Consider the following 16,124-nt stretch of genomic DNA (forward strand, 5'->3'; position numbering starts at 1 on the left):
GTTTAATAAACCCTGTAGGGTGGCAAAATCTGTGCTTGTTAAGGAGGTAAAGTCTGGCTCCGTGCAGAGTATTAGAGCAGCTAGACTCACTTATAAAAGTGTAATCGCTGAGTCCAAGTCGGATTGGGAGGCTTCAAGATGGGCTAGTATAAAAGAAGCCCTGGACGGACGTGATTACAGGGCTTTCTGGAACTTAGTTAGAACAGGCTCGTTAGAGGGGACGTCAGCCACAATACCTAACTGGAGCGAAGAGGTCTGGATTGCCCACTTTAAGCCCTTGTTTTCACATAACGACACCCCACCTCCCCCAGACTCCGCTATACCCACGAATAATATACAGGTTCTAGCTTTTATTGGATACAAAAGACCCCCATTACCATCCCTGCACTATGCTGGAAATTCAGGCGGCCCTTAGATGCTTGTCTCCCGGGAAGGCTTTGGGGTTGGATAAAATCCCTGGAGATCTATTCCTGAGTGAGCAGAAAGTATGGGTTCCCTATATTTGGCTACACTTTAATGCCATCCTTCATGGTATGGAAATCCCCCCAACTTGGTTGGGGGCGGAGATCATCCCCATCCATAAAAAGGCCTCCCCACTCGACCCAGCTAACTACCACCCCATTAGCCTCATTGACGTCTTGCAGAAGTTGTTTGCCCGCCTTTTACTAACGAGGTTGCAGTGTTGGATGGACGAACATCACATCCTGACCTCCCTCCAAGCGGGCTTTCGAGCTAAGGTCTCTACCACCGACCAAATGTTTAGACTACAATTGGTCTACTGGAAGACGGTGACTATGGGGGCTGGTAGCCTTAACTTGATCTTTGTAGATCTCTGATCTGCATTCGATCTGGTACAGAGGGACAAGCTCTGGGCTATACTGTTAGAAATGGGTGGCCCAGTATACCTGTGCCAACTGTTCAAACGCCTACATCAAGGCACTTATGTGAGGGTGAGGTACGGGCGGGATGGGGAGCTTTCAGCACCCTTCCTGGCGAAAAAGGGTGTGAGGCAGGGTTGCGTGCTGGCCCCGCGCTTTTCTCTCTGTTTCTTAATGGATTGATTGAACATCTATTGGGTGCGAGGGATTTAGATTCACCTAGTCCAGCAGCCCGCAAGATACCAGCCCTGATGTTCGCTGATGATACCCTATTGTTATCAAAATCTTCTAAGGATATTCAGCGAACACTGCAGGCGTTCTGCTCCTTTTGTAGTTCCAGAAACCTGGAGATCAATCTCTCTAAAACCAAATATATGGTTTTCAACGCCAAAGCACACAACTGCCCACAACCCCATTTGGATGGCTCGGTGTTGGAAAGAGTCTCCACTTTTGATTACTTAGGGGTAACACTCAACGGCCAGATGGAATGGGGGTCGCACATGATCAAGGCAAATATGAAGCTGGCGCAAGCCTCTAGCGGTATTTTAAAGGTATATAATGAGTGTTCATATAAAACCTTGGGTCCAGCAGTGGAAATTTACAAAGCTCAGGCGAGAGGTGGGGCGCTCTATGGTGTAGAGTTATGGGGCCACATCAACGCCACCTCTCTGTCTACCACTGAGAACAGCTTCATTAGGCGCCTATTGAGACTCCCCCAGGGCACACCCTTGACCCCGTTACGGCTTGATTTGGTTCTGCCCCCCATTCAGGAGGTAATTTCGAATCCCCCCTTGCTGTACTGGAGGCGACTCCGGTCTACTCCAGAGCTGGTAAGCTACAGAGAGGACATAAGGGATTTACTGACCATAAGGGGTGTGGGAAAAATCCCCTGGCTAAAACATGTCAAGCAGCTTTGCCACGCACTAGATAGGGGAGACATGTGGCTTTTCCCAGAACAAACCTGTGCCCTGACCCCCAGGAGGCTGTTGGCCAACGTACTCAAGCGACACCGAATGGATTTGACACTAGCAAGTTCATCCTTGGGTGGGTTGACCGATAGATTCCTGGTGGTCAAGGACAACTACCAACTTGAGAAATTCCTGGACGATATCCAGCCCCCACTGGCAAAGAAATTATATATCCAATTTAGACATGGAACACTTCCAGTGAGGGCAGTGACTAACAAGTGGTCAACCGCACCCCTCGTACCTAGCTCATGCCCAGGGTGTGAAAGCAGTGAAGAGACAGATCTGTACGTTCTGTTCTTCTGCCCTTTCTACTCCAAGGCTAGAGCTAAATGGATCATTCAACTATGTAAGTCCATGGGCCTCAGGGATTACAGGGAAGTTTTTAGATTGTTGAAATATGATGCCTCCCCCCAGATTGTTTTTGCGACAACTAGATATCTTTTGTCTATGTGGTATGCGAGAGGCCCTAAAATTAAAACTAAAAAACCCCAAACTGTTACAAATGCGCCACCGTAACCACTGTAATCTAGAAGGAATCCCCAATATCAATTTATGTAGGGTCAGCTTTCTTTTCTCTATTGTTTTGTTTTAATTGGAAAGGATCTGCCCATGTTTTTAATCTTGTATATAAAACTATTTTAGGAGTATGTCCTCTATTATGAATTTAGAGTACATTACATTATTGTATATTGGTATGTTTTTATTCAAATGTTTGTAAATATGTGCTTTTATGGTTTTTAGCCGATAATAAAGCTTTTTGACTGACTGACTGACTGACCTACTCTCCCAAAGGGACTACACTCTCCTTTCATGCACACCGCTCTTTGTTGGTGCAGGTGAAACTCAAAGTGCACTGTGGCCGATCATGGATGCGGATTTCTGTGTCATTTCATCTCTTCTCACTACTGCGCATAGGCTGGAACAAGGACACAATCTGCAAAGGGTCCTCTAAGTAATAATGTATTTCATGAAAAGTAGTCATTTAAAGTTTTCCTTCTCACAATCTGCTTGTGTCAGGGTCAATTGGAGTTCTGATCTTACAAGCAGGTCTGCCACTGCCATTCAAGACCACACTGCATAAGTTTTGATGGTAAAACTGGTACACGCGCGGTATATGCTCCTCCATTCTTGTACTGATTTGTTTTATAAACGAGGCAACTCTGCCAGCACAAACCAGGAATCATAAGTAAGCCTTTCTTCATGCAGACCTGCACATTGATTATTAAATCCCTGTGACTCGAAACTGTGTGGGTGTGTATGTGTGCCTGAGTTCATGCATGCATGTATGTGAGAGTATGTGTACAGTATGCATGAAAATGAAGAATATAGTATGTGATGTATTACTGTATGAGGCAGCAAGAAGTGTTTTCTCAGGTCAGCCAGACTGCACTGTAATAGGTACTATACAAAAATTGTAAATCTGTGTTTGTAAAAAACATGTTTCATTGTGCCACATTTATTTTAAATGGCTTCGTAAAAATAAGTTGCATAAAGCACATTTTTATTGGGGAAGGCAATAGTCTATCACAAGCAAAAGTTACTAACCTGTTAGGTCCGTCAAAGGTTTCAGTAATTAAACCTGAGCTCAACACCTGTTTGCTATAGCACAGAAAACCAGGCTTAATTTAGAGAAAAGGTGTAAAGCATTTAGAAGTACCAAATGAGTTAAAAAGTCAAACACATAAATCAATAAAAATCCCACTCTAATTTTTAAAATGAAAGAATAACGTAATAATAAAAAATACACCAACACAACAAAAATACAATAAGGGGAACCAGAGATATGCATTTTTAAAAATGTAAGTGAAAATAGCGCATAAAGCCTAAATAGCCAGTGGCACACATCCCTCTTTAGTTTCAATTTCTGGTCCTGGTCCCCGGGGCCCTAATGGAGCATGGAGGGAGAGTCCATGCGGCCCTCTCCGATTATGTTGTAAAGCCCGGGGCAGCTGTGGTCCCCAAGGCTCTTACGAGTAGGAAGAGGGAGGTCCTGGTGTCCCCCTCCATTATTTACATAAAGCCCCAGGGAGGTGTTGGTCCCCGGGGCGAAAAACAGCTGCAGGAGGGAGGTACCATGCACACCATTCCAATGTTAAGCATGCCCCAGGGCCTGGCCCACCCGAGGGCTAAAGTATAAACATGCACGGAGACGACTCTTGTTTTTTTTAAATTGTGTATCGAATTCACGAATATTCATGATTTTGCTGCATTTTTTTTAAATAATGCTCTTTTTGCCATGGCAGAGTCCCTGGCGGACCCCAGCACAAGGCCTAGGGGGTCAGTGTATTCCTAAACTGGCCACTTTTCTTTAATTTTATATTTTTAACATATATATCCATAGCCATTGCTATAGATTTATATACATGTATGTACTTTGAAAACGTGCTTGATTACATTGCATCATATATTACTGTTACTGAATACGTTATTACATACTGTATTAATTACATTAATAATTAATTAGCCTCCAACTATTCACATGCTACGCCTAATACATACATTAACATAAGTAGCCACTTTGAGAAATATTTTTGGATTAAGTGGTGCCTGAAAACAATTTCTTTAGCAAATTCCAGAGCCAGTGTGTGCATTTAAAGTGAAAGTAGTTGAAATAGTCTGATGTATTTTCGTTGACTCTTGCACGGGCTGTGGCACCTTCCCTGTAAGGCGCTATAACATCTGGTTCGCAGTGTTCCGGTTTAAAACTGTTACAAAGCTCGATTAGAGACAGTCATCCTCAAGTCATAAAACGCGGAGCACGTAAGTTCGCCCTCCGCTTCCAAGCACACTACGAAGGGCTTCGCAGCTCGGCTGATTGACGTTTTCATTGACTCGTGACACGCGTGGGTGAAAGTTATTGGTAATTCATGAAATAGAAGCGTGCGTCGAGTGCCTCCGGGCTATTTGTTTCTGCAGTGGAGGAATTACAAAGAGTTATAGAAATATGTTGTTCCTGATTTATAAAGGACGATTACTCACGAAGGACAGTCTCACAAGGCAGCCAGCGGTTCAGTCATAAAGGCGGACTGAGCGCCCCCGTGACGCAGGAGGCAGGAATTTCCCCAGAGAGGCGCCCGGGCTCGGCGCTTTCATCCAGAGGCCCCTGCCCTACCCAGGGAACATGGGGGCTCATTGTTGGTTCACGAAGTGAGGGGGCTGCGGGAGAGGCAGCGCGCGGGGCCGTGCCACTGATTCATGCTTGTTATGCACGCCCAAACTGCTCTTTTGTGAGGAAAACATTGTACATGGCGAGTAAGGTCAGGGTCTTCTCTCACTTGGAGAAACGGAGCTCGAAAACGTCGCCACCAAATAAATTACAAAAATGAAATAAATCGCGGGTGCGGTGGCGCATTTCAGCCGAACTGTGGTCTCAAGTTGATATATTGAGTTGGGAAATAAAAGGAGTACGTCATTTGCAGATAAACATAACTACCAACTTTACCTTGAACCCTCATACATGAGAAGTGTATACGTTTGCCATTACTACTCCTTCCAAATTAAGGAACAAAATGGCCCGATACCATAGATGTTTTTCCCTTAGGTTGTGTACGGGTGCAAAGCCTTATATATCATTACCATTATAAAATCCTGTAGGTGCCGACCAGTATTCCGCAGTATCACGCGAGAATTCCGCAGTGCCACGCGAGTGCCCGTCCAACCCTTTGTATGCATAGGACTCAGTGAGTTAAATTCCCTTGCTCAGGATCAAACATCGTAGTCCAGTGGCAAAGTTAAGATTCGAAACCAAGAACTCTTTTCACCACATCTCCTAGTCAGTTTGTTGGTGCAGTTTTCTTGGGAGAAGAAAGGTCAATTGCATGGTGTACTTATTTTGGCAGATCGGGATGGGTGGGATAGTTTGGGATGAAAGTATTGATAGTTCTAATAATGATGATATAGCTCCCGTGCCACGCAAGAGAATGTTTAACTCTTTCATAATGCTTAGCAGTGGTCGAGCTGGTGAGCAGTTTGTCAAGAAAATTAGTTTTAGTAGACCTGCTGCTTTTTAGTGTACAAGGTGCAACAAATTCAAGCAGGCAATCTAAACCCAAGTGTCTTCTAAAAATATATACCCTATACCACTTTAAGGAATTTTCCACTATGAGCACAAGATTTGATATCCTTTTTTTATCATTGGGAATATGGTATACAGAAATAGCGTCAGATATAAACATAATGCCCTAATATTGTATCCTAAAAGTGATTATATTTTGTAAATTGTTACTAACGTTTTTAACGGTGAAAAGTACAACTTCACGACTTGAGCCTTCTTATGGTCACAAAATATCAATGGCATAATCCTAAACATTTACAAAAAGATTTCACTTTTGTGTGTAGATTTTCTGTCATTGGCTCCAAAGAGGCTATATTTTGTAGCACATATTTAGAACACATTGTTTACTTCAGGCAAATTTCTGACAATGATGTTGTGGGACCACACCTCTAAGGACAAAATCAACTGAAAGCACTCTTCTTTAACTTTAAAAGCTAAATACATATATTCCAGCGACTGAATAATTTCTAGGCAGACACAGTCATCAATCGTGGACCTAACATTTTTGTCTGTGTTCTGCAGATAATGACCCGCTAAGTCAGGCTGTAGCGCGTGTTGTTTTAACAACTCCTTGAGTTAAGCCAACGCTTCTCCTGCTGTTCAACAGGCCTGTGTGGACCTGACGGTGTGTACACCATGGCATGCATGCCCGCTTGACGAGGCGAGAGGCCCAAGCATCGCTTATTGTGTCTATCTTCAATGGAGCACTGTGTAAATATTCATGTTGCTACTGTTCCAGTCTCGCATTCCTACTTTGAGTAGATGTCCCTTGAAATTCTTGGCTTGTTTTTGCAGTTGTATCACGGTTGCTAGGTAACATTTCTCATTACACTCTCAGATGAGCGGCGGCAGTGGATATCATTCCAGATCTTGGTACAGAAGGACATTAGCTCCAGACATAGTCTACATCTTTGATCGCCCTGTTAGAACGACAAGCAGCTAATTAAGCATTGACCTGCACCATGTTTGGAATGGTCTAATTGGCGCAGCCAATCATAATGCTTAAAAGGCTGACATCAACTACTGTTGTTCGCCTGCGCTCTAACTTCAGTGCCCATGTGGAACGGACACAAGAGGCAGACAAGAGTGGGCGTGTGTCAGCATATGTTGTGTAGGAGGAGGAGCTAAGGCCCAATATCCTTTCTGGCTTCAATCTTACAGGTGCTTGTCTGTGGTAATTTCATGTAACCTCATTAGCTACAGGAGAACTCCAGTTAACCACGCACTTTATAAACCTAAATGAAATAAAATCTTGCCTTCCACCCAGATCCATATTGAAGGGAGAGCAATTAACAGCAGTTAAACCCTCGACAGAGGGCATTCAATACTATCTTGAGCAGAGTGCAATAACGCTTTAATAGTTGTAGAGTGGCTGTAATTTAATGAATTGTTTGGTCTTTTAGATTTTTTAGATGCCCTGACTACAACATTGCACTCCTTAAATATTTTATTTTACAATTCTCCTGTAAGCCATAGAACAAATGCATTCTTCTGTGTAGCTAAATAGTCCCCTGCAAGTAAATCATGTGAAAATGAAATTGCTGCTTCCTTCTACAAAAGTGTTGGATGGAGAGTGTAAAAAAAAATGCAAAGCAAGAATGTCAACAGACACAAAAGCACGGGCAGTATGGGAAGAGTTAAAGGAGTAGTGCTTAACGAAATTTATGCACTACCAATGTGAATATCAGAAACGGGCATACAAGTTTTATTAGTTAACCAGTGAGACACATGTCAAAATCTAAAACATGTCACTGCCGATCTGGGAGATGCTCAGAGACAGCAAAATGTGTCCCTCTGTCGATCTAGTCTTTTCTGTAGGTACACACTTGCTGAATTTGTGGAGCAGGATTAACTTTCCGCAAAAAAATCCAAAATAGAAATTGGCAAAACCTCAACCTTACATAAGTGCCAACATTTTTTTAATGCCTAAATATTCCAAACCCACTTTACCCAAACGCTAGGACTGGATACATTTACTTCTATAACGACAGGCCTAACAAATAGGGCAACGTCTGGATAATGAATTTAGGTACAGGTCGTACAGATACATATATGTGTGGGCGAAATTTTGAGATCGTTGTTGTTTCCAAAAAATCATTTGCAGTCTATGTTTTCATATACATGCTATGATGCTGCTGTCCTGAGAGCGAGAAGAACTATGGAATGGAAAAAGCAGATTTTGAAAACAAAGACCTCTACTCTGTGCATTAGCTCAATAGCTTACGATTGTTTATTTACTTTGTTTTTAGGTAATGTGCCTGTATTGTTCGACATTTGCTCCTAACACCTACCACTTTGCTGATCTCATTAGGTCTCGCGTGCGAACGCAGCGCATGCGCTGTTTCGCTAGCAAGACTATTGCTGCCTCTTTCTGTCCCGAAGGGAGACAGGAGGTGGCACGGTCGGACAGGAGATGTGCACTCCGTTCGCGTGCACATCTCCTGTCCCGGAGGCTGACAGCGCGCGCATCGCGCACTTTCACTTTCCCTACCCCGTTACAGCCGTTTGTAAGCTGTTAGAGAGCACAGTGCCCGACCCGAAAGCAAGTGCTTCGGGATCCACTGCAGCGTCTGAAAGATTGATGGCGACTTTTGCTACAAGGGCCTGCCCTTCAGTGTGTTTTTATTTGCTGTGAAAACATCTGGGCTACAAGCACCCCCTCGCACTGCATGAAAGGCCTATGTGTCCAGGGAGAGTTCTCTCGGGCTCAGCAGTGGCCGAGCAGAAGGGCTCACCTTCAGAGTTCAATCAAGGCACACAAAAGATGGGCGCAAGCAGAAAGGCAATGAGTGTCGCAGAAGAAGCCTCTTAACCTGCTGCCAGAGCCTCGGGGGTGTCCGCTTCTCTAGGCGCTCAGGAGCAGAGCTTTCCTTAAGAAGTCCAGTCTGAAAGGCGAGTTACTCATACAGTGCCCTATTATTTGATGGAATAATTCCGCACCAGGTATATATGAAGATTGCGAGGGGCCTTATTTAACAGGTGCAGTGATACAACATCCCCCCAAGTTACTCGGTTGAGCATGGCTGTTAATTTGTCCACTGGCGCCCTCTCATTTGCATTACACTGCGGACAAAAAGTTACTTGCTTGAAATACTCCCGCTGTGCTGCTTCGCCTCTCGCATGCTGATGATCAGGGGTTAATAAGGGGTGAATTGGTGCCCATGCCTGCAGAGAAGGACGAGAGAATGCCCAGGAGCTTTCGGGATGGATGGGTGAAAGGGGTCTTCAATAAAAAAAAACGTTATTATTCAGTTTTTTTTCTTTTGCCTGTTTCTTCAGGCATTTCTTTGTAAGGGCTGTAGTAGTAAGACTCGGAAAGGAGCACTGTTTTTTGGTTCCCTGTATAAGGAATGCAAATCATTTTAATTTGGGAAACCCTTCACCACCTTCTTTCTTTGTTGGGCTTCTGAAAGCCTTCTGAGATGGAATAAAGCACACAGCCTCTGCTATTCTTTAAATATATGCAGACTGTTTCATAGTCAGTTTCAGTTTAGCAATTTTACATGAGTGTGTGCTGTGAGTGCCCAACATATGTCCAGGAGAGCTGCTTCCATGCAAGATCTGCAGGGTGTGTACCTAAGGTATACTTGCGCATCTCAGTTGAACACTATTGAGAGTCTTTCTGCATCCATGCTATAGTGCACTGTTTAGCTTTATTTCTATTTCTTTGTCATGTTCTGGGTTTTTGTTTTGAATATCTAGCTTCCCTGTGTCTCTTTTAAAGCGTGTTAGCACTGACAAAGGCACTGGAGCTAGGAAAGCGGAAAGATTGGCCTCAATTACATTCAGAGTCATCCCCTTCTAATCCCAGACTTAGAGCCTAAAGACTAACGCGCTTTTTGATTTGGTGTTCCTTAATTAGGGAAAAGAGTCATGGAAAGTGACTGAATCATGTTGTGTGCGTTTTGTTGGAATTTAATTGTTCGCTTTGTGCGTGATAACATCATTTACAGGTGAAATCACAGTATGTTCTTTTTCCGTAAAAAACACATCTTTCCACATGAACGCTTGGCTACACAATTTCTTCTTCCTCAAGACATAAAAAGGAAGTGGATGAGCCATCTTGCAAGTACGTCATTGCTGATGACATCAGCGCCCCTGCCAGGATAATGCTCTTTCCGTACACCTCCTCAACAAAGGTAGGCACAAAGAGAGAAAACACAAGCCTTAAGCTGAAGTAAAGCTCCCATATTTATGTAAGCAATCGCGAATATGGTGCCTTAAAATACTTTAATAGTTCACTACTGCAGGAGCTGGAAGCAAGGTCTCTCTATTCAGTAGTGCAAGGCCTGTGAGAATCCAACAAAGCAAGGTCTCTCTCTTCAATACTGCAGGAGCTGTATGAATATAACATAAGCATGGTCTCTCCATTCACTAGTGCAAGGCCTGTGAAAATCTAACAAAGCAAGGTCTCTCTCTGCACTACTGCAGGAGCAGTACGAATATAACAGCAGCAAGGTGTCTCTTTTCACTAGTGCAAGCACTATGAGAATACAACAAAGCAAGGTCTCTTTGCTCACTACTGGAGGAGCTGTACGAATATCAGACGCAATGCCTCTCTACTCACTAGTCCAAAGGCTGTGAGCGTCCAAAAAAGCACAGTTTCTCCCCTCACTACCGGAGGAGCTGTATGAATATAACAGATGCAAGGTTTATCTATTCACTAGTGCAAGCACTATGAGAATTTAACAAAAGCATGGTTTCTCTGTTCACTACAGGAGTAGCTGTATGAATATCAGACGCAAGGGTCTCTACTCACTAGCAAAAGACACACAATTGATGGACGAGACACAGAACAAATCAAAACATTCACCCCCAGTCAAAAGATCTGGGTTAAATCAATCATTCTTTTGCTCACCATGCCAATCACCTCAGTTTAGACCTGACCATATGCAATAGGTTTCGCATTTGTGAGAGTTTAAGCTATTGGCATTGTAAATAACAATGCGTTTTATTTATGTTTTAAAAATAAATAAGTAAATAAAAGGCATTGTCATTTACATTGCCAATAGCTCAAACTCAAGTAAATGCGCGACCTATTGCATTGCAAATGCTTGTTTTTTAATGGCTGTGAACCGTTCAAATGCAACACATTTGAATGGATTACTTTTTCGAAGAAACCAATCTGTCTTCGATACATAGACCGATTATCTGTAATGCAAAATCATGGTTGGCGGATAGATTCGAAGGGCATAACATACGCCGCTGCAGCCCATGCAATACAAGGGATGTATGACGTTACAACGCAGGCTATTACAACGCCTGCCTTTACAACGCATAGCGCTTAGAGGTGCTGGATAGTGAAAAATTTAATTTTCTATTCCAACTCCAGTCCCCGTGGACACTAGGGAAGGTGTTGGATAGAAATTTAAACTTATTCCCTATCCTACAGCGCCCCCCAGCGCAATGCGTTGTAATGGTTTGCGTTGTAATGACCACGTTGTAATGGTAGTGCGTTGTAAAAGTTTTGTTGTAAAGGTTGTTCACCACCACAAGGGAACCCTACTCCTTGGGTGTGTCAATTTAGGTCAAAGCCTTAGTATTTCTAGGAGACAGTCCCCATTCACCAATCAATTAGTAAATCTACAATTGGACATTTATGTGCCCTTGAACATTTGCTACTTTCTGAGAACCCCCAGAGTTCCAGGGAATCAACATGGAAAGTTGTGTGAAGCACAGGTTTCCATGTAAACTCATTGGAAGGTCACATGATATTCCCAGTGGGATTCAGTTTCCTGTGTGTAGAGTTCTCCATAACCGAGACCTCCACATAAGGGGAATAGGATCCCTGTGCAAATGTACATTTATTTTGTTTTTTCTTCTTCACAGGAACATATTTTTCCTAATGGCAAAAACCTTTCCCCAATCTCCACTAAATCTGGGTGTGATTCATTCCTCTTCCTACTTTGGAAAATGATTTACTCCAGCCGGAGTGAAGTTTTGGTCAGGTGCATATGCAGAGTAATCTGGATCTGAACTTTTTAAAGATATGGAATTGCCGAGCACCTGGATTCCTTCGCAGCTACCTAAAAGATTTAGGCATGTTAGAAATTAATCAATCAGTCAATCAATCAATCAGTCAGTCAGAAATGCTAAGGGCTGACTGAAGTTGTAAAAGAGTAGTGTTGAGGGAGAGTAGCCATGGGGTTGCCATGAGTAACTGCCTTGTGGTTATAGAGGAAAACCAAAGATTGGCATGTTGTTATGAAAGAGTGAAACCATGTTAGCATGGAGCTAAGAGCATCTAAGCAGTCTCTCTGGGTGGTTGGGGTGGTATTATTGTCGTAAGCAGTAGAGAGGTCCAGAAGGAATAAATGGTAAAGCAACTCTGGTCTGTGAGGATGTAATCACAAACCAAGAAGAGAACGGCTTCGATGCTGTCTGAGTGCAAATCCTGATTGATATGAATGCACAAGAACCCACTCACCATTTTTGGGAAATGATGGGAGTCCAACTATAGTGAAGTAGTTATCTAGGATGGATCTACATAATGACGGATATTTAAAACGAGTAAGCTTGAAGGCACGAGACCGGTCAGTTATAACACACTGAAGGTCCATGCATTCTCTTACGTTTAAGGTTGGAGTAGCATCACTTGGTACACAGGAAGAAAATGAGGGCTTCATTTTTGTATGGTGGAAAAGCAAATGACAAGGGTCTGAGGAGAAGATTTTAGGGACGCTTTGGGGAGCCATAAGTGCTATTGGGAGATAAGGGCACCATCTAAACATTCAACCACAACATATACGGTTTATATTTGCATCAATGGTTTGCAATTGATGGTATGCTGAAGGGAGTGCACTAGAAAGTAACATACATCTATGGAACTGCAATTGTGGATAAGGCAGAGATTTAGTTAAATTAGAGCGTCAAGCCAGACTTTTTTATACAATACAATAACATTTATAAAGAGCGCGGCTGGGCTTGGAGAAGCGTCCTGGCGCAGGCAGCATAATTGTTTATCCCATTAACATTTACATCATCTTATTCATTTTTTTCCCCACAAAGGACTGGGTGACAAGAAAGGGTGAGATTGTTAGTTAATGCTGTAGTGTCATTTATACATTTCAATTCCTGTCTGCCTGGTAGTCTATCTCTTTCCCTGTCTGTCAGTTTTCCTGTCTCTCTAGCCTCCTAATTCTCTAGTTCCTCATAATTTACACGAACCGGATATCCACATATATTTTAAAAGTAGAAATACAGCTCCTGCAAGCAACAGTAAGGATACTGTGTCCCATACATCACATGTTGAACCATGTGCACTGTAACAAACGTATCTTTAGTACAACATTTCCTGCAAGGCGCAGGCCGAAGTAATACTCGCTCTGAAATTCTTTGCTACATACCCCTGTTCTATCTCAATCTCTTGCAACTTTTAAGAAAAGGGTGGTCGGGGGGTACAGCCACATTTTCTATTAGAGTTTATCATTCCTAGTGCATGCGATCATATTTTGTGGATTTAAAGGAAAACTTGAAACTCTACCTTTCTTGGCACCAGTCTCTATTGGAGGCTGACGTATCATGGCACACACTTTCCATTTTTAAGAAATACCACCTCAGTTATTTTTTCTCAAGTCTTGATAAAACTCCAAGTGCCTCTAAGATTGGGAACAGCTGGTCCATGGCATTTTCAAGTCTCAATATGCCCAGCCACATAATTTCGTTAGGAGGTTCCAATACAACTTTCCTTAATACGATTTTCTTACTATACAGTTAGCACAAGCCCTTTAACAAGAACTAGTTACTTTGGTTACTTGCTTATGAACGGGTGCATTCAGAATCTATGCAATAATATGGACTCATATGCAGGATGGATTGTGGAAATTTCAAAGCCAGCACTAAAATACCTTGCTCTGGTTCTGTTTCAAATGAAGCACAGACTTCTTAATGCTCTAGGCACACTTTCGAGACTCCACACTTGGAATCATGGATGCATGTGTCTAGTGGCAAGAGCTAGCCACCACATGCATGGTAATGACCAAGAAATCATGCTGTTAGAAAGTAAACCTTCCATCACATTGGCGCACCCTCACTTTATTGATGGATGCTAACTCCCCCCAAGTAAGACAGTTTTCTCGCTACTTACCCATCAACTACCATAGTCTTCTATCTGGTGATAGTGATTGCAGTCAGTAGCTATGTGTAGATCATATTTTGACGCTGAAGCTGTTTAAATGACACTAGAAACGTGGTATAGTAATAGTGTACGTTTATACAACAACATCATTGTTGTTATTATACTATTATTGATAATAATACAAATTCTATGCTACTGATAATAGTAATGAAGATGATGGCCATACCAGTAATGCTAATTTTAATAACATTCATAACATTAACATTAATAATGATGAATATAATTATTATATCGATAGCAGTAGCACTTCAATAGATTATGTACCATTAAGGGCCTTATTCCGAGTGGTCGGGAGGGGTGTCTCTGTTGGATACCGCTCCGGCTCATCCTGAGTGGCCAGTTGTTCCTGCAACGCAATTATCCTGTGCAGGAACACTGAGCCGAGGTTTTCTGACTGTGGACCTACACACGGAACACCCATAGAAAATAAAATGTCGACACAGGCACAGCCCAGCCCATACCCGAATCCAAAGTACCACCGGGAGCAGACTACTCTCTCCCACACAAGCCAGGTTACAGCCTGCCCCCGCCCTCTGAATCACTGCTGCTGATGCAAGAGGGCATGTGTCACCTTTGAAGTCTCCTGAATGGGGAAAACATGCAGATTTGCATCAGGTGTTTGTGGGTACACAGAGTTATTGCCCATTCTGGGGAGTAAACTCATAATGGCTGGATTTAGGTGTTGCATCTTTTTCTGGCCAACTAGTAATAAGGTAGGCAATGAAAAAAACTTTTCTGGAGTACTATGACATCATAAAAATGAAGTAGGAAGTGTCATACAGTGGTCAAATATTGCTATCATGATGCAAGGTTTTAGGGTCTAAGCTGATAAAGTCATATGGCAGTGAACTATTAAGCCCTGGTTCTGTTATATCACTGAGTAATTACTGGAGGGATACAACATTATTTGGTTAAGCTAGTATAGCAAGTAGTACATTTATTCATCCAAGTGCTCAGTTTATCTTAATTTGGCAATATGAGTGTTATAGGAATGGCAGGATGAGCATCATTTTCAACGCCATGATCTGTTCTCATTAAGCTTCTACCAATTTTCCAGACCTTCCCACCATCATCCTTAAGTATACTAACAAAAGAATGCATTTTAATATCATGCTGTCAAACTATTGTAGCCACAATCCACAGTTTTCACTTGCAATATAAAGTGAAAGTAAATATAAATCATATAAAGATAAGCATAGCTTTACTACTTCCCATATACTCCCCTTACTCCCTTCATAAGTACTTGATAATAATTAAGTCCACATAGATATATATCTATAGCATAATAATAAACATATAGGTGATAATATATTATATATATATATATATGTATGTTGTCAAATAGTTTTTTATTATTATTTTATAGTTAGGACCTAGTTTCCATAGAGAAAGCGTTTTCTGGTTTGCTAATAACTTTGGCACCATTTGACGAATCTTCACAAAATGTTCTAAAAAACAAAAGTGTCCCTTTTGCCTAGCCCTTTTTGGAAAGGAAGTGGGGACCAAGAAAGAAGGGGGTCTTAAAATGTATTTTCCCATAGGGATTTTGAACACAACTATTGCCCAAACCGATGTATTTAATTACACCAAATTTAGTAGAAAGCTAGGTCTCGGTCCAGAATGAGCCCTTATTGTAATTTGGTGTAAATCCGTTCTGTATTTTTTTGAGTTATGAAAGAAAAAATGGTTTATAGATATCTGTCTGTCATCGGTGATGTAATTTGAGATGTCATCAGGGATGTCACTGACCATGTGATGTGACATGTGTGGTCATAAGCAGTGCATTGCAGGGGCATAAGTTATAGTTAGCTCAGGTAACTATAATAGCTGAATTTCGATGTTTTTGTGCGTGTAAAATCTGAGCCTAACTATAAAGATCCTGTAACCTTTGATTTTTTCAGCGAAGAATATACCATGAGCAAGACTTGTAAGAGTTTAAACGCGTTGGTGGTTTCTGAATGCAATAAACTAGTGAATATCTACCCAAGACTTGTGTGCAGCAGCCTTTTTATAATAAGAAAGTAGATGTAGACTATATACCTATGTACATATTTATATGAGGAAAGAGTTCCTGCTGTAGCAAAAGA

General features: G+C 42.2%; 1 protein-coding gene across 2 annotated transcripts in view; it reads left to right on the plus strand.

Annotated features, from left to right (window-relative positions):
- The window catches only part of BDNF (brain derived neurotrophic factor), a 118,676-nt gene that overhangs the window by 98,082 nt on the left and 4,470 nt on the right, over positions 1-16,124 (plus strand). The gene's annotated exons all lie outside the window — the stretch shown is intronic.

Source organism: Lissotriton vulgaris, chromosome 2_2, assembly GCF_964263255.1.
Source record: "Lissotriton vulgaris chromosome 2_2, aLisVul1.2, whole genome shotgun sequence".
Taxonomy (NCBI): domain Eukaryota; kingdom Metazoa; phylum Chordata; class Amphibia; order Caudata; family Salamandridae; genus Lissotriton; species Lissotriton vulgaris.